We start from the raw sequence: 19,531 nt of genomic DNA, 5'->3' as shown, positions 1-19,531 counted from the left end.
AATATATAATTTAACAACACAATAATAAATATCTACATCCCATAGTTCATTTTTCCTATTTAAGAAAATGCAGCAACTAAACACAATATTGGTAAATGGTACAAGTATATCAGAGAGTACAATTTAAATAAGTTTTTTAAGAATACTTGTAGCTTGACAAACAGCTAAAAATAATACTTCTTGACAAGATTTCCATTGTCATGAATAGTTTGAGTAGAGATTTACTCAAAAATTTTGATATTTTATGAGTAAGTGATTCTGCAGAATCTGACTTCATTCAGATTTAGTTGCAAAAAGCTTTCTGTAAAAAATTTTCAAGTTCAAGTAATATTTATGTCATTAAACTGGAGTATTAATTATACAACAAAATGAAAAGCCATTTCATTTCCCTTTAGGAAGCATGTATCTTTGCCTGTTAACAGTCTTTCATTTATCCCTAAAATATTAATAGGAATCTTGGTATTTGGTTGCCATAATTTTAAATATTTAACTCTCTGTCTTTAAATTGGTAAATGGAATATAAATACATTTCATTCTCTGTTACAACTGACACTTCCTATTCTTTTTTCTGGGTAAAATAGTAGCAATTTAGGGGATGGAGTAAACCCATCTAGTATAGATCTGCGTCACTGTAACTCTAAATGAAAGAAATTATGATTTACGCTGGTAATTGAAAAAAAGAAAAAAAAAAGGCAAAAAAAAAAGCAAGCCCTGTGCCTTTCAATAAAGAGACCCCTTTTTATATCACTATGCAATGTGCAGTTCTCTCAAGTTACAGATGTAGCTCATGTTCTCATCTTTACATACCTTTCTTAATCAGACCTCCTGGACAACAAGACTCAGAAAGGTTTTTTATTAAAAAGAAAAGACAAACAAACGAACACCATCCAGCTACCACTCTTTCAGTAATTTGACCCTTCTACCTTTGGGCTGGTTACTTGAAGAAGCACAGACATTAAAATAAGAGATAAAATATGATAGTTCAAGCTTCTGCCTGAAAGAGTACATATGTCAGAATAAATACAGAGGTAAGAGGTGATATTGAGAAAGTAAGTGGTGATAAGGAAAACACTGAAATGAACTTGCTAATTAAAATGCTGTATAAGTAATATCTCTCACATGTCACCCAGCATTTCTGACTGTAACATGTTACAAATCCTATGAGTTTTTTCAGCTTTCAAACCTTCTTACAGATTCAATGTAAAGACCTATGTCCCCTTCCCACCCCCCCCCCCCCCCCCCTTTTTTTTTTCTTGGGTGAGGTGGGGGGGGTCCTCACTGCACATAAATCTAGATTTAAATTTTCAGGCACCACTGTTTTCTCCTGCCTTTGTCCTTATGTCTCATCATCCCCTTCCCCCTTCCCTCAACCCCCCTTTTATTATTATTTGGGATGGTAATGTCCTTTGTCCAATGCACAGAATGTGTAAGCAGCTAAATTCCAGTCCGTCAATGGACTTCAATGCCACTCTGAATTACCCATCGGATGTAGCACATAGCAATTACCTGTCACTCTTTCTCACCCTGAGAGCTGAAATGTATCAGTCAAGGACACTTTGAGTTCCAGTAGCCAAGAAGGGGAGTAATCCTAAAATGGGTGTAGATTAGATACTCTGTAGGGCAGAACACAGCATAGCCATGAGGACAACCTTCTGGATTGTTTTAATAGGTAGAGTTTAAAAAAAATACAATTAATATCAGAAATTACAGGTTTTCCTGTAGAAGTATTTTTCTCTAAGCTTATTATTTACACTGGGTGGGGAAGTTTGTTTGTTTGGCCAGTTTTTTTTGACTCTGCCTGGAACTCCCTTGGGCATTATCTTCCAACAAACAATGGGCATTTTTTGCAAATGCTTTCTAAAGGTCACCTTTTTTTAATCAACTCACTTTTTCTGTAATAACTGTATGACATTTTTTGCCCTATTTGTGATCAATGAGCATGAATATTTTAAATGGAAAACACACACACTTAACTATATCTTCTAAATGTTGCTGTTATGGTTTGAGCAGGGGGGAGGGAGGGTCAGGAGGACAATGCTGAACATCCAGAATTACCATTCTTCTCACACTGCCTAGTGGCTGTACAGCCCTTTCTGTTATTAGATGCCTAGGGTTGCATTTTCAGGAAAAAATGACAGGATGATACCTTTTAATTTTCTTTTGAATGCACTTGATATAAATCTTCCTTACTGATGAAGAACAGGTGGAACTGGTTACCATGCAGCTTACCTCAGTTTTGATCAGTGCAGGTTGTACCAGGAAAAACACACTGATCTACCAAACATTTCTGAATGCAGCGTTTAGGTGCACCAGGCATTCAGCTTTCTACCGGCTGTTCTTTAGGTTTCCTTTGGACAGATACCATGGTGGAGAAATAGTTCATTACAACTTAAAGCATCCTTTAGCTTATGTCATTCTCTGACACTCTCCCTCTGACTTTGTGTCTATGTGTCTGTATGTCTTGTGCAAAAATGGTTAATTGATGGAACAGAGCTAGAACTATCCTATCTAAAACTATAAATCATATAAGTACTGAAGGTTGTATCTGTTTAGTGCTACATGGTTTTTCTGCCTTTCTTGTTTTTAAATTGCACTTTTGACAAATACTGGTCTGGCATTATTGATGTCCATAGTAAAACTGTCCATTTTTGGTGTAATTCTTCTGAATTTTCTGATAGGATATTTTCCCTTTTCCCAGTAAAAATAAGCAATAGTGCGTGTATTGGAAAATTTCTCCTTCAGAGCCCTTCAGCAATAATGTCCCCAGCTAGAAATTGCTTTTCTTGCAAAGAAACAAACTTGGGTCATATGGGTCTAGGTTTCATGGGATATATAGATATATTTTTTAAGTGCAATTCATAAGGCATAAATGTGATGTTTTAAATAGCTTGTCAGGAAAAAGAAGTGATTTTTAATGCAGATCTACCAAATATAATGTCCTTTAGTAGCATCAGTACCCCTGAAGGCAGGCATTTGAAAAGGCAGAGAGAGCCATAACACCAAGATAAATGTTGTGACTAGCATATAAGGAAAAACATAATACAAGGAAGTAGAGAAATATGTCCTGTCAGAAAGCAAAGAAGTAGTAATCAAAATTATTGTTCTAGTTTTCAGTTTCTTTTCAACTATCCAATGAGGCACTGGCCTTTATCAATATTAAGACTTTTTTTTTTTTCCCCTGTAATTACTTTTAAAACATCGTTAAATCTTATTTTTTATTCTGACCAATAGTTAGGAATACAAATAAAAATCTCACTATTTATTTGGCAACAATCCATAGCTCCAATACTGAACTGAAACATGGACAAAGAAAGGGAAATTAATTCCCTTTCTAGGACCTATTTGAAGTATGACTTTATAATTCTGTGTAAGAATATAATCACATGTATGTTGGAATTTGAAATTCCAAAACTTAAAATTCTCAAGCTCTCCGTGAAACCAAATGTTATTTTATCAAATTTTATCAACACTCTAAAGAGACTTATAATCAGATAATCTTATTCATTTTTGAGACAATATACTTTGTTTTATGGATCGTATCATGAAAACAGCCCTTCTGTAGTAAGGTTGGTGTACAAAGCTATAAGCTAGCCTTAATTTTATTAAAATTGATTTAATGTTTACCAACCACAGAATGGAAAGAAGTTACGGAGTCTGCTCAGTATATTGCCTCCAAGTTAAATAGCCAACAACAACAGAACCTGGGTGAAGATTTAACTTTTCTGACATGAACAGGAGCTGGATCAAGGTATCGCTGTGAGGTACACTGAATATGAATGATAGCATTAGAAAATCCAGCTGAGCAGGTAGGATTGAAAACTCCCCCCAACTCCCTGCCATGGCTTTGAAGTTTCACAGACCATGTAAACAAAGTCTCAGAGCTACTGGCATCCTGATTTCTTCTCTGCTGTGTCCAGGGTGAGGCGTCGTTCTGTGGCCATGCATAACGGACAGGCTCCTTCTTTGAGTGGTTGTTAAGCCACAAGCAGTGCCACATGCTGGACGGTACTGTAGCTGTGACCATTTGAGCCTAGGCAACGCTGTGATTGCTTGTGTGAGGCCATCAGCACTTGCTGAGCTTTTTCTCTCAGACAAATAAAAGTGTGTAGTATAAGTACTGAAATTAATTTTATCCTCTTCTAATATTCTTTTGCCATTTAATACTTAATTTGGCTTGTCTCCTTTCCTCTCACACTGCCTACAGAAAGGCTTCACTTTCCAACATTTGGAAACTGCTACATCCACCCCGCATAAAGTTAAGAGATTGTTTCCTTCTAACTTTATTTTAGCAGACCAAGGGTTACCCTCTGCAGCTTCTTATCATCATGTTCCCTTTTCTGTGCCTAAGGAAATAATGAGGCACTGGCTTGACAACACCTAATTCAAACTTTTATATGAGATTGGTTTGTGATCACAAAGTGTTCTAATGTCAGATATTAACCTGGGGATTATCGTAGCCATAAACAGAAGCACTTGTAGTTTGGATTAAGAAGTTGGTGGGGGAAGACAGACTGAGGCTATATTTCTTACTGAATACGGAAGCAGTATATTTATTTTCACTAACAATGGCAGCCAGTAATTACAGCCTTTTCTCATTCTTCTGCCTCAGGGGAACTGAACTGCTGCTGTCTCAGGGGAGGCTGAGCTGCTACTGGCTGCTGCCATTTAACGCTTCCTATTCTCCTTTGAACCTGTCTGTGAGCCACTTCTCCTTTCCTTTTCCTGCTTCTTTGCTTTCCCTGATAAGTATGTTCCTGAAATGCCCTTTAAAGTAAGTTTAGATATCTGTGCAAATAATATGGTTTAAACACCTGGTGGAGGCTAGCAACCATAAATCTTGAGTTCCAGGGAGTCTTTATCTGCAACAAACTCCCCCTCCTCCCAGTAGCTGAATGTACTTTCTTAAGATTGCAGATAATATGTATTTACTTTTCCTTGTTGTTGTTTTTTTTTTTAACACACAATTGAGATTACAGCTGTTTATTTCTCAACTGTATCGTATAAAACAATATTCTTGCCTTTATGAGTGATCTCTTTGACGCAAACATACCAGACTTCCTGCACTGTGTCAAGAACTGTGTAGATTATCTGGAGTGCCAAAGGGGGGGGAAAAAAAAAAGGGGGGGGGTTACCTTTTACTTTCTATAAACAGAGTATAGATTTTCTAAATTATGCTTCTTATTAATATTCCTGTACAGCTATGTTTCTTTTCTCTTGTTCTCCTTCTTTCTATCTAATGCCAAATAATTAAAATTTAACTAGTGGTGATTTTTACTGGCAGATAAGTGAGTTCTTTCTGTGAATATGTTAGTAAATGTATTGGAAAAATAAAAAGGTATTTCTCTGAGTATACACATACGTGAACACATTAATTTTGCATATAATGAGCAGATAAATCTTTAGCATTGTGTAAAGTAAGTTTTATTACCCAAGGCATGAGATGTGTATGTAGTCATTCAGACCTTACATACTTTGGATGAGGAAAGTGATACACCCTCATGCTTTGAGTGGAAATTTCCTAAACACATTCCATTTTCCAATTGTTTATTTACTACTATTTCTTTTTCTTAATTATCTTCAGTCTAAAATCAGACTATCTGCTATTCTTTGCAAGTACTACAATTGCCATTTCAGCAGGACAGACTCCCCACCTAGAAGAAATTCTCCCTTTCCCCTCACCTGGATTCTTTGCTTGATAACCCAGCATCCACCGTTTTTAAGCAGGCACCAAGTCAAAGGAATAAAACAGAATGTGTCAGATCAGCTCATGTTAAAGAGCTTTTACATTACACCAGATCCACATATATTTGCACACTGTTTTTTAAAATCTTTTTTCATCCTCGTGTATGATTTTTCTTCCTGCATGATTCTGAGGGAATCCACACAATGGTTAAATAGAATGAAATATCTGTCCAATCATACTCTTTAAAATCAGAGTGCATTGGGCTCTTTAAAATGTTATTAATTTAAATCTGCAAACTATGTTTTTATTCGGCTATTTGGAAGGGTGATGCATTTGCAGGACCCAAACAAATGTGAGCTACATGGGACAGTCCAAAAGAGAATGTAATGTTATGGTATAAGGATTAATTGTGAAAGTAATCATGTTCGTTTTCTAATTATTCAAATCTTAATTACAACTGTGTTGGCCCAATTAGTTCAAAACACAAGGCTAATGTTAGGGTTGGGTGGATACTCAGCATCTGTGCATAAGTAAGAGGCATCTGTTGACAAGTGGTGGAGTGATGGAAAGTGTCAACTCACCAGCTGTGAAGTCAACAAAGCTCTTAAAAAACAAGTTTGAGCCAACACAATGATTTAGCACACTTGGGGGAATGTAAAGCTTATTGCACATGTATACTTAGCTAGCTGTTGTCACCTAGTGGGACTGAAATCTAGAGCAACTGTGCATATTTAAGTCTTTTTGTGCTCTTTCAGCAATGCCCTGCCTAAGAAGGATTTTTTTGTGGTGGGGAATCTGGCAGTGACACTTCTGCCCATCAGTGCTATAGGGTTGAATTTGTTGTTTGTTTGTTTTTAACTTGAGCAAACTAGAGAACAAAATACTGAAATATTAAGAGGAATATCTTCTCTAAAGAACGCTGGCTTTTCTTTCCTAACACCAGTTTCCCCATTCCCTATAGTTCTGTAAGGAGAGACGGTTGTATTGACAGTCGATTGTACCTTGCCCGTTGTTTATTGCTATCAATTCCAAAAAGACAGGATTTTTATGTTTCTGACTATTGATACTGATCTTAGTAATTTCTAATATTGCCTGCAAAGATTGAGGATATTAATAGTCTCACTAACGTTACAATGGTGTGTTTAATATTAATGTGTTATTAACATTTAATGGCAACGTGTAAACTTTACTGAAAGATAATCAATTGTTCAAGAACAAAAGAAGAAGGTGAACATTAAAGCCTTGGATGGAATTATATTGAGCACTAATGCATTCACTTTTGACCTAGTTCTGAATTTTACAGATCTTTTGTCGGTGACTTCATTTGCATTACTTTCAAGTTTTTATTTATTCACATATCAGAAAGTACAGATGGAGTAGTGTTTAGATTCATTGTAGTCTGATAATGTTGTTAATTTACATGAAATGCATAGAGTGTTTGGTACTACACTGCAGTGTGATGGAAAATGAGCTCAACTTTCAACATTGCCTTCACAAGATTTTTCAATTACATTGAAATAAAATTAAACAGAGTTACAGGGCAGTTCTAGCATTCTGGATTGGGCTTTTCTTTTTGTAAATTACAACAAGAAAGCGTCTAATTTCCCTGCTGTTGGAACAAATAGCCCTTTTTAGATATGGTTTGTACTTTAATACAAAACCTTTTGCTTTAAAAATATGTCTATGCCACTATGGCAATACTTGAGCTATATTATTAAAGCAGCACCCTGACTGGACAAGGGAAGCTAAGCAACTCAACTCACCTCTATTAAGAAATGTATAAATAAATACAGCTGCTTCTGAGCAGGTGTAATGAGGCGTAAACTTTGTGGTTGAAAAGGGAGGACTTTGAACTTAGGAAGCACGTTTTTTATAGTAACAAATTATTTACATGTTCAACACCTGCCCATGTCATACTCACAAGGAAAATTCAGAATTACTCCACATTGTATTGCACTTCGTGTATAAATGTATATGTAGTGGTGTAACGACAGAGACAGTAGTTTGTTAGGTTTAACTAATATTACTTTACCAGTTGTACCAAGGGTGTTACAAAATCATGGAAGATCTAAAGCTGACACCTCGACCACTGAGCCACCAGTGTCATGAGTCTGACTGTAGTATTTCTGTAAATGGGGAATAGAAGGAGCGGAGTGAGACACATGGCAATTAGTTATATGTGCTGTAGTGTTTTGGATTTCATCTTCCTGTCACAGTTGTGGCTGTATTTCACCTGCAAAATAACCTTTCCTTTTAAATCATACTGACAATGCGAATAGCACGTGTATACTTTAACTAAACAACTTACCAATTCAAGTGGGCTGCCTCAGCTGTAAGACATGAACTCAGAAGTGATAAAGCATGGCACTGCCTCAGTAAAATGGAATAAGAAATCATTCTGACAGAGCCTAGATCTTGGTCTCGGCTGTTGAATGGGCATGGTTGCGGGATATTTTTTTTTTTCCTTCCCTTTCGAGGTTGATGTCCCTTTTTTTTTCTGTAGAGTACATCTTACATGACACTACAGGAAGAAATGCAAGGCGGCTGGGCTAATGCTTGTAGTGTCAGAATGGACTTGGGAATGCAGGCAAGTGGTACCTGAGAAAGTGTTGCTAGTCACCCTATAAAGGCAAAGAGTGACTGAATGCCAGATGATCAGAGTACAAGCCTTTACTAGGGGTTCATTATGAATTATTTTGAAAGTAAATATCTCAGTCTGTCAGTAGGTAAAGAAGCTATTTCCGCTTTCTTTTGTTTAATTCTCTTGACTACATGGAATTAGAGAGTGGAAGCTGTCACTGTGATGTTAGAATAATGATAATAAGTTATGTCTGGGAACTGATTCTCATGTATCGGATTTGTAGAAGCCTTTAAAATTGCAGAAGTATTCAGGCAATTAGCACTAGAAATAATACATTTTTCTGTCAATTCCCAACCTATCAATTGCTAAGGCAGGAAACATGATTAAGCTGAGTAGCAATGATTTTTCGAAGACGACTTGACATTTGTGTGTGATAAGAACATATTTTTAAAATACCTATTCCATAGTCACACAGATGACTTGTTGCAGAGTGTCTGTAAGACTAGCTCATCTTTTGTGAAGCTCTTTCTGGGGCCTGAAAGCAGCAAACTTGTGCTCCTCTGATCACAAAGGAAGATAATATTTCCTTTTTGTAGTTCCAGCCTATATGCTAGAACAACGGTAAAGCCTCAGTTGCGTGTAAACTAGGCTAGAATAGCTCTGTTTTTACCTAATCCCCATCCTTGTACAACTTCCTGTGATATATACATGTACATAAATATCACTACCACATTTGTGAGTAAAAACTGTGCAAAGTTAGACCTTGTCTCAAAATGAAACACCTTATATTCAGTGTTTATCAGCCTTTTTAAATTTTCTTTTGCAATACAAGAAAGACTGTGGTTCACCTAAAACTACTGAGGGAAAATAACGTAGACAGAATATTTAATTTGACTACTCATGTAAATAAGATGGCATTTCTTCAAATCATTTGTTCTAAACTTGAAGGATTGCTGTCTCATCATTTTTTTTCATATGGTCAAGTTGTCATTTTCTTCCAAGACATTCTTTGTGAAGACCACCTAGGTCACATTAGCAGTTGAAGTTTGAAAGTGCATCTTGAAACTGCATACAGCATGTAAACACTTCTCTCAATTAAATACAGTATATCGTGTCTCAAACATACTGTCGAGTGACTTCAGTGAGATTATTCCAGAGTATTATTAGTTTTCTTAAGATCTGATACTGGCAGTATCTCTCTGATAGAATCACATCTGCATTTTCTTCTATTTCAGAGTGAATTGTTATTGTCATGTAAATGAAAGAAATTATAAAAGGTCATATGCCTAGATAGCAAGACATTGTGTATATCTCATCACTAAAAGCAATTCACACTGAGATCAACAACACATTTGCTTTGCCAGTTCCTCAACTGAGTTTTATCAACTGTACTGACTTCATAGCAGCTGTTCATTTTTACATTATACTGGGAAAAAAAGAATGTTGGATCTTGATCCAGTGGAAGATCTGTCATATTAATTTTAGTGTTACTGGATCAAGATCTGATATTCTCTTTTTCAAAAGGGAAAGAAAACAGAACCATGTCTTTAAAACACGGGAGGAGCTGTCCTTGTAATATGTTTTTACAGCATCTCACACAATACTGTGTTCATCCATGTCATGATCAATCCTTTGAAGAAAAAAACAACATTAAGAAAATTACGTACAACTATGGATTCCTGGTGTAATGGTTTCTGGATTCTGTGTGCGTTCTTTATGACAATTATTTGTCTTCCTGTATTGCTCTGTAGCTGAATTTTGCCACTAATAACCTTGACTCATCAGCACACTGGTGCAGAAAGCATAGAGTATTAAAGACATCATGAAGTTTTTTTATGTAAAATATCAATTTCCAGGGAAAAAATAAAATGATGCTAACCATGGCAGAGCACTATGCTCCTTTGTTAATCATTGTAGATTCATTTATGTCAATTAACTTGCAGTTCTATGGCATGTGATCACTAAGAAGGAACTGTTTTTATAGTGTCCTGTACTAAACTCTAGTAGTGATGTAGTTCTTATGTACATTCACAGAATCACAGAATCATCTAGGTTGGAAGAGACCTCCAAGATCACCTAGTCCAACCTCTGACCTAACAGTAACAAGTCCTCCACTCAACCATATCACTAAGCTCTACATTTAAACGTCTTTTAAAGACCTTCAGGAATGGTGCCTGAACCACTTCCCTGGGCAGCCTATTCCAATGCCTAACAACCCTTTCCATAACGAAGTTCTTCCTAATACCCAACCTAAACCTCCCCTGGTGCAACTTTAGCCCATTCCCCCTCGTCCTGTCACCAGGCAAGTGGGAGAACAGAACAACCCCCACCCCGCTACAGCCTCCTTTAAGGTACCTGTGGAGTGCGATAAGGTCTCCCCTGAGCCTCCTCTTCTCCAGGCTGAACAACCCCAGCTCCCTCAGCCGCTCCTCGTTAAGAGTTGTTCTCCAGACCCCTCACCAGCTTCGTTGCCCTTCTCTGGACTCTCTCGACCACCTCCATGTCCTTCTTGTAGCGAGGGGCCCAAAACTGAACACAGTACTCAAGGTGCGGCCTCACCAGAGCCGAGTACAGGGGCACAATCACTTCCCTAGCCCTGCTGGCCACACTGTTTCTGATCCAAGCCAGGATGCTGTTGGCCTTCTTGGCCACCTGGGCACACTGCTGGCTCATATTCAGCCGACTATCAACCAATACTCCCAGGTCCTTCTCTGCCAGGCAGCTTTCTAACCACTCATCTCCCAGCCTGTAGCGCTGCTTGGGGTTGTTGCGCCCCAGGTGCAGGACCCGGCACTTGGCCTTGTTGAACTTCATACAGTTGGCCTCAGCCCATCGGTCCAGCCTATCCAGATCCTCCTGCAGAGCCTTCCTACCCTCGAGCAGATCGACACAGACACCTAACTTGGTGTCATCTGCCAACTTACTGAGGGTGCACTCGATTCCCTCATCCAGATCATCGATAAAGATATTAAAGAGGACTGGCCCCAGTACTGAGCCCTGGGGGACTCCACTAGTGACCGGCCTCCAACTGGGTTTAACTCCATTCACCACAACTCTTTGGGCCCGGCTACCCAGCCAGTTTCTAACCCAATGAAGTGTACACCAGTCCAAGCCAAGAGCAGTCAGTTTCTCGAGGAGAATGCTGTAGGAAACGGTGTCAAAAGCCTTACTGAAATCAACGTAGACCACATCCACAGCCTTTCCCTCATCCACCAAGCGCGTCACTTTGTCATAGAAGGAGATCAGGTTCGTCAAGCAGGACCTGCCTTTCATAAACCCATGCTGACTGGGCCTGATTGCCTGATTGCCCTTCAGGTGCCGCATGATGGCACTCAAGATAATCTGCTCCATGAGCTTACCTGGCACAGAGGTCAAACTAACAGGCCTATAGTTTTCCAGGTCTACCTTCTGGCCCTTCTTGTAGATGGGCGTCGCACATTTGCTAGCTTCCAGTCGACTAGGATCTCCCCTGATAGCCAGGACTGCTGATAAACGATGGAAAGCGGCTTGGCCAGCTCCTCCGCCAGTTCTCTCAGCACCTTTGGGTGGATCCCATCCGGCCCCATCGACTTGCATACATCTAAGTGCTGTAGCAGGTCGCCAACCATTTCCTCATGGATAGCGAGGGCCACATCCTGCTCCCCATCCCCTTCCACCAGCTCAGGGTACTGGGTATCTAGAGAACAACTGGTCTTGCCACTAAAGACTGAGGCAAAGAAGGCACTAAGCACCTCAGCCTTTTCCTCATCTCTTGTCACTAAGTTTCCCCCCTCATCCAGTAAAGGATGGAGATTCTCCTTTGTCCTCCTTTTCATGTTGATGTATGTATAAAAACATTTTCTGTTGTCTTTAACAGCAGTAGCCAGAATGAGTTCCAGATAAGCTTTGGCCTTTCTAATTTTGTCCCTACACATCCTTACAACATCCTTATAATCCTTCTGAGCGGCCTGCCCTCTTTTCCAAAGATTATAAACCCTCTTTCTTTTCCTAAGCTCTAGCCACAACTCTCTGTTCAGCCAGGCCGGTCTTCTTCCATGCTGGCTCATCTTTGGGCACGTGGGGACAGACTGCTCCTGAGCCATTAAGATTTCCTTCTTGAGGACTGCCCAGCCTTCCTGGACTCCTCTGCCCTTCAGAACTGCCTCCCAAGGGACTCTGCCAACCAGTGTCCTGAACAGCTTAAAGTCTGCCCTCCAGAAGTCCAAGACAGAGGTTTTACTGGTCCCCCTCCTGACTTCGCCAAGAATAAAGAACTCTACCATTTCGTGGTCACTCTGCCCAAGACAGTTCCTGACCACCACATCTCCCACCAGTCCTTCTATGTTTGTGAACAGAAGGTCCAGCGGGGCACCTCCCCTGGTAGGCTAACTAACCAGCTGTGTCAAGAAGCTATCTTCCATGCTCTCCAGAAACCTCCTAGACTGCTTCCTCTGAGCTGTATTGCATTTCCAGGATATGTCTGGGAAGTTGAAGTCCCCCACGAGGACAAGAGCTGACGATTTCACAGCTTTTGTCAGCTGCCTGTAGAATTCCTCATCCATCTCCTCATCCTGGTTTGGCGGTCTGTAACAGACCCCCACCAGGATGCTTGCCTTTTTGGCCTTCCCACCGATCCTAACCCATAGGGACTCAACCTTACCATTCCCAGACTCAGTCTCGAGTTCCACAACATCAAAACACTCTCTAATATAGAGAGCCACACCACCCCCCCTTCTGTGCTGCCTGTCCCTTCTGAAGAACCTATAGCCAGTCTTTGCAGCACTCCAGTCATGAGAGTGGTCCCACCACGTTTCTGTGATAGCAACCAAGTCATAGCCTGCCTGCTGCACAATATCTTCCAGCTCCTCTTGTTTGTTTCCCATGCTGCGTGCATTAGTGTAGATGCACTTCAGCTGGGCCATTGCCTGCTCCCCAGACCCTGACATTGTTCTCCCTGGCACACCTCTAACGAGCCTTATTTCCTCCCCATCCCCCTTCTTACCTAGTTTAAAGCCCTCTCAGTGAGCCCTGCCAGCTCCTGCACTAGTGTCTGTTTTCCCCTTGTATTCAAATACAGAAAGTGAACATAAAACAGACTAGGGGTCATGAAGTGATGTGTCCAGTAGGCTATGAAGGCAATACAGACCAGTCATCCTGTCAAACCCAGCAAAATTCTTTTTGGAATTTTGTTTTGGTGTGTTGAATTTTTTCTCCAGTTTTCTGTCTGGACAGGAACAAATCAGACATGAGATGGCATCAATTCAGTTTCAAAGAGGAGAAAATAACAGTGCTTATTTTCTGTAATATATATTATACTTCAGAAGACATGAGGAAACAGGCACTATTCTTGCCTGTTAAAAAGTCAAGAACAGTTGTTCTGAACACTATATGAAGGACACTGATGGTTCTTTTTATACCCCTACAACTTTCTATATGTGAAGTCAAGACTATCTCTCCTACCTACTTCCTATATCTGCAGGAACTTTAATAACTTGGTTTGATTTCATTATGTGAAGTTATTGCACAAAACCTTCTTCTTACCTTTTTTCAAGGAGTCTTATCATAAAAGTAGCAAACCAGACACAAATCTGTTTTTCCCACTCTTTTTAAAAACCTTCATTTTTATAACTTCATTTAAAGAAATAACTTACTGTAATCAAATGTTATATATATATATATATATATATTATTAATATCTGGACATAACTTCCTCTCAGTAGTTACTAATAAAACTCCTCATTATTCATAGTATCTCTTTAGTTTCTAGCTTCTCCTTCTTCTTGCTTTGAGTAACTTTCACTTCAAAATAAATTAGAATATTCTTAGATTATTCCTATTGCAGTTGCTAACTTGTCCCATATTCGTAAGAATTCTGTTTGAATTATAAACTGAACATGAGAACTATACTACCAACTGGATTCTGTGCTGTGTGTTTAGGACTAATTCAAGTCCCAGTGATGTGAACAGAGTTTTCTTATCGACTTCCCTGTGAGATGGATTAAGCCCTTAGGCAGTACTTCTAACTCAGGTTTTCTAATAACTAATGCAGCAAGTAGGAAGAACTGAAGCATACCTCAGTTATTAAACACTTTAACAATACAGTGTGGGAGTAAATGCAAATATACCATTGAAGAGGGAGAATATAGTAATTATAGCTCATGGCTCCCCTTTTCATAATAAAAAATAAACAAATTCTGTATGAATGAAACCAGAAAATAATCTAGTATTATTCCTCCATTAATTTTATATGAAATTCTGTAAATGAATTAAGCAGTCATCAGAATAATTAATTAAATTGAAGTAATTAAGTTACAAATCCATGCCGATTTATGCCCATACTCCTTTATGCTACCCACCTTTAAGTCTTTTTTTTTTTTTTTCCCTGCATTTTATACATGCTAAACTTGAAATTCCATAATGTTCCCTTATTTTGATGCAACAGAAGCTCTCTGTCATCCTGGTATTTCTTGTCAGTGATAATTTTCTTTCTTCTGACTACATTGAGAAAGAAAGAGATGACTAAGGTTCTTAATAAAACAACTGTGTATGTCACTTCTATGCACACTGCACAAACTCTGTCTTGCAAATAGCCAGAAAATGATTCCCACTTAACCACAAGAGCAGAATTCTGTGAGACGTACATAGTTGAAAGTAAAAACAATGGGAAATGTAGGATAATATGCTGGTTTTGATGTTACTAGCATTAAGTTGATGTGAATTGCCTTAGTGTATTCTAACTTTCAAAATTCAAGTCAAACATTGTCATCACCTTGGATCACCCATCCTTAAGGAATATAAAATAAAAGACTGTATGAAACAACTGTTTCAGTTGCTGCCTATTTCAGACAATAGCAATGGAGCTGAAGTGATCTTTGTATACCTTGGAAAGCTGTATTTTAAGTACAGTATGACGATATTTTCAGGGGAAGCCTGAATCTCTTAATCTGATAATTAAAATCACTACTTACATTGTAATAACATTTGCAATACCACTACCAAAAAAGAAAATACCAAAAGCTGAAGCTTATCCTATGAAAGTGGTGACAGTTGAGTTCAGAGTTGGAAAGACAAGCAGAAAAGTTCTATGAAATCACCCTCAATGCCTCTTCGACTTGACTCAAGTCATATGCTGTATTCCCATATCTTCCATCTTAAAGGAATACACAAAGAATACCAAAACTCATTCTTTTTATTTTATTCACCAGCTAAGCTTTATGCTAAGCCTGCTTAATGCCTTATGCTTCATCAGCTTCCCACATGATCTCAATGGAGCATGAGCAGGATCAGACCCATATCCAAAAATTTGTTCAGAGAACTGTAGGATTTCATAAGCAAAAGTTAAGAGAACGAATTAGGACTTTCTCCTTCTGAATTTAAAACCATTCCAGTTGCCCATGTAGTTTTGGAATACTTCATCTGAAAAAGAGAAAGAAAAAAATAAGTTTTCCCTATGTGAGAAATGCCATATCATTCCTTCCAGCTGCCTTTTGGATTGATAATTCAGGACCTATCAGTTTTTCAGAGTTTAACAGAGAGTTTTTGTTAGAGGTGTCACAAAATGGGAAAGGCTAGATAGCTAAGAGAAATGTGAAGAGAGGAAGTACTGCTGTGAAAAGTATGGACTGCACTGCTTCCTCTTTCTGAAGATAATGTTGAACATTTGGAGTCCAAGCAGGGTCTCAGAAACCAACCCTGAATAGAGGACACATTTTCAGGCTAGCTAGCCAAATGTCTCAGAGTTTTCTGTTTGATTTTTCTGATTCTTGAATTTGGATTTAGTTTTGTTGTTGTTGTTGTTGTTTTTTGTCTACATGTGGACCTGAATGACACCTAGCAAAGTAGCAATAAATCAACACAACTAACCAATAAAAAGATTGCTGCTATTATAATTAGTTTTGTACACATTTGAATATCTACAGATTGCCTGGAGATTGTCAAATCTATAATAGAATTCGAAAATTTTGATTTGTCCAAGCTATTGTGTCCAAACAAGAACTTATGTCAAGGGACAAAATACAATCAGGTAGATAAATATTGATTGAAGTTATTCTATCATTAAAGAAACATTGTCAATAACAACAAAACAACAAAAAACAGTTCTTTGATTTCTGGTTACCAGAAGTGTTTCCTCTTGAGTTTCATCTTGTATTTCATTTGCATTTCAGGCTTTAAAAGACATTGAACTATCATGGTGAAAGATATAGATGATAGAGTTTAAAACTTGCTCTAGTCAATTATTTCGGTAGATTTGAGATTCCTTTTTTTTTTTTTTCAAAACTTTGGTGAAAGTAGGTAGAAGAACTCTTATGATATCCATCCATCTTCTAGGCCACAGGAACTGAAGCCACTGGAAATAACAGAACCCCAGAAATTAATTCTATGCATTCATGCACAATTAAGTGACAGCCATGGAAAGCAGTTACCTGGGAAGCAGCAGGTTCTGTCAGAGGTATGAAAGCTATAGGTAGCATTTAAGTTTTAGTTCACCATCTATCCTTATTATATTCTGATGGAAGATTCTGAAAATTTTCAGTTAGTATCAACAGAGCTTTGTATTTGTGTGGTGTGCTTGTGTGTGTGAAACTATGCTTGAATAGCAAATGCAATTCAGAAGAGTTAGTGGTATATAGTTTTGGAAGTAGTAATACATGAGAATTGAGAACTCGTAGATCCCACAAATGAAGCTGTGTTCAGATGCAAATTTAGAAAGTTTCTAGCATCAGAAATAACTTTATTTCCATATTTTATCCATAATTGCCTTAAATGAAATTGATTCTGATTCTTTCATATAAAAATTAGGGTTTTCAGTTATCATGATTCATAGCTATATAATTGTTCATAAACTAATATTTATGCTGTTGTATGTATGGCATGAGAATGTTAAGTAATTCACAGGTGAAGAAATACGAGAGGAGTTGTAATACTCAAAACTTCTTATCTAAAAAAGTTTCCAAACCAATTTAAGCATGTGACTAGTGGTATTGAGTACAGTAAGACTACTGACATGCTTAATTTAAAGACACACAAAGTGATTTGCTAGTAAGAAGTCACAGGCGGGCATGGAATTGGCTAGTTTTTCAGTTCACTGTTTTGAATTGGAGCAGCTCTCAAAAAAAAAAACAGGTTCTCTGTTGAAAGAGAAAGAAAGGGTTTCAACAGATTTCCTTTTCTGTCTTGTGCCATCACAGCATGAATCTAGTGGGTGGTGAGCAGCTGCACCTTTCTCTGAAGTGGGTTTACAATTGTGAGCACTAAATACTTCTTTTCATCAGTGTTTTGTTTTGTTTTGTTTTGTTTTGTTTTGTTTTCCTTTGGTGTTTTAGTCTTTTTCTTCACAAAATTTATAATAAAATTAACCCATGTGAAATAGTTGTAAAATTCAAGACAAAAATAGTCAAAGCCATAAAATTAATTTTTGATATCTTACAATGTTTGCTGTAGAAAGGAGCAGCTTGAAAAGGCAATGACTATGCAGAACATCAACACGAATTTTGGCTAAGAATTTAGACAGTTATTTTTTATCAATCTAACTGAATTTAACTCAATTTGCTTAAGACCATTGTAAATACATTTATGGAATTGTATTTCTAGACTGTGTGAGCTGCTATGATTTTCACTATATGTGCATTCATATTTTTTCGCTTTTGTTTTGGGATATTAGCTAATCAGTAAGAGGTTTCTGGAGAGAGTGAAGAAAAATCCAGGATTCAGAAGGATGCAACCTCTCTTTTCTTTTTTTTTTCCCCATTAGCCCTGTTTGGTGCTCTTACAGTTCTCTGCCAGTTGACAGCAGTTCTGTGGCAAAGTTCTTCCTAGGCCCTCATTCCCTCCTTTAAACTTCACAAAAATGATTTTATAGAAGTGTTCCCAGCTTCTAGAACTTGAAGTCCTTAATTGTAGCTCACAAATACATATAAAATTTAACTTAGTTTACAAATACATACAAAATTTTTCAAATGCTGATGGTTAGATGGAAGGAAGGAAGGAAGAAAGGAAAGAAGGAAGGAAAAATTGGTTCTGTGCGACGTATTTCCTTTGCATCAAGTATGAGATCTGTTCAATCAATTCTTTCCATGAGTGAGAATATTTAATTGATCTACCTAAGCCTGGTGATTAAGGCATTTATAGAAATTGATGGGAAAGGAGTAAGACTCTTCTCAGAACTTACAAAAATATAATCACTAGTTTTGCCCTGTTTGTGATATCTCTGTGGAGAGGCGGCAATGCTTATGATTTTTTTTTGGTGTTTTTGCTCAGTGGATTGCTTATTAATTATAAGATACATCTATACACTTTGATTGTAAGCAAAATAATTTTTTTTAAACCTTTCGAGCTGATTTTTTTTTCTTTCTTATTTTCATTGGGGAACTGTACTACCTTTATTATCTTAATAAGTTCTTTGCAATTATGGTTAAACTAAGATACAGAGCAATGGGCCCAGCCCTAAATAATTTAGAGTAGTGTGAATAAAACAGATGAAAACTAAGCTCTAAGTAAAATTCCGTGGGTTATTAACCTTGTATATTTTTGTAAAAATACATTTTTAAAATTTCACACAAAAGTGAATGCACTCTGTACAGGTTCTTAAAGATTTAGAAAAAAAATATGTACTAATCAGCTGAAGACCTTTTTAACTTTCCAAAGGTATAAAAATGAAAAATACTTTGTTTGAAGCAACAGAGCACAACTGAAACCAAGTTGTTCAGAAAAGGACTTTTTTTTTCTTTTTTTAAGGTGTGTATATAAGAAAATGTACCCTTCTTTAAAACTCATGTGATAACTCATTTATAAACTCATTTATAACATGCTTTTTGCCACATGCTCATGATTCCTTTCTTAAATTCTCCTAAGCCTGCATCTTAAATTTCAAATCTTCAAGTACAGGGAATTTTATACATACAAAGCATAGTGTGTATGCCTACCCGTGTGCTTACTACATTTTGCACTCTACCCTTTCCTGCTGAGATACTGTGAGTGCTGCAACATAGTGGGGTGGAATAATTCACCTTTCCAGGTGGATTGCTCACTTTTCCGTCACTTGATGTGCTAAAAATACCACCTCTTGAAACTGAAGCATTGTGTGGCTCTGTCAGTTACTGGGTTGTTCCTGCTGGCCTTGTACAGCATTCAGTAGCAAAAGCTCTTAGTTCCTTGCGGGAGCTAGAGAGAAAAACCCTAACACAAAGATATTTTTAGAATTATTTAACTTCTTATACACTTTTAAATCTTCTGTGTACTTTTCAGACTGGCTAATTGTGGGATGTGATACACTGTCCTTTAGTTAAGGT

The 19,531-nt window shown here is 37.7% G+C and overlaps 1 protein-coding gene across 13 annotated transcripts in view; it reads left to right on the top strand.

Annotated features, from left to right (window-relative positions):
• CDH12 (cadherin 12) overlaps positions 1–19,531 on the top strand; it is a 564,885-nt gene that overhangs the window by 346,284 nt on the left and 199,070 nt on the right. The window contains exon 5 of one of the 13 annotated variants that reach the window (XM_066992495.1): positions 16,572–16,692. The exons of the other annotated variants lie outside the window; for them this stretch is intronic. The gene's annotated coding sequence lies outside the window, so the exon portion shown is untranslated. The remainder of the gene's footprint in view (positions 1–16,571; positions 16,693–19,531) is intronic. 13 annotated transcript variants of the gene reach the window in all.

Source organism: Anser cygnoides, chromosome 2, assembly GCF_040182565.1.
Source record: "Anser cygnoides isolate HZ-2024a breed goose chromosome 2, Taihu_goose_T2T_genome, whole genome shotgun sequence".
In the NCBI taxonomy this organism is placed as follows: Eukaryota; Metazoa; Chordata; class Aves; order Anseriformes; family Anatidae; genus Anser; species Anser cygnoides.
Note: the sequence above shows the minus strand (reverse complement) of the source record. Positions and strands in the feature narration are given on the sequence as shown.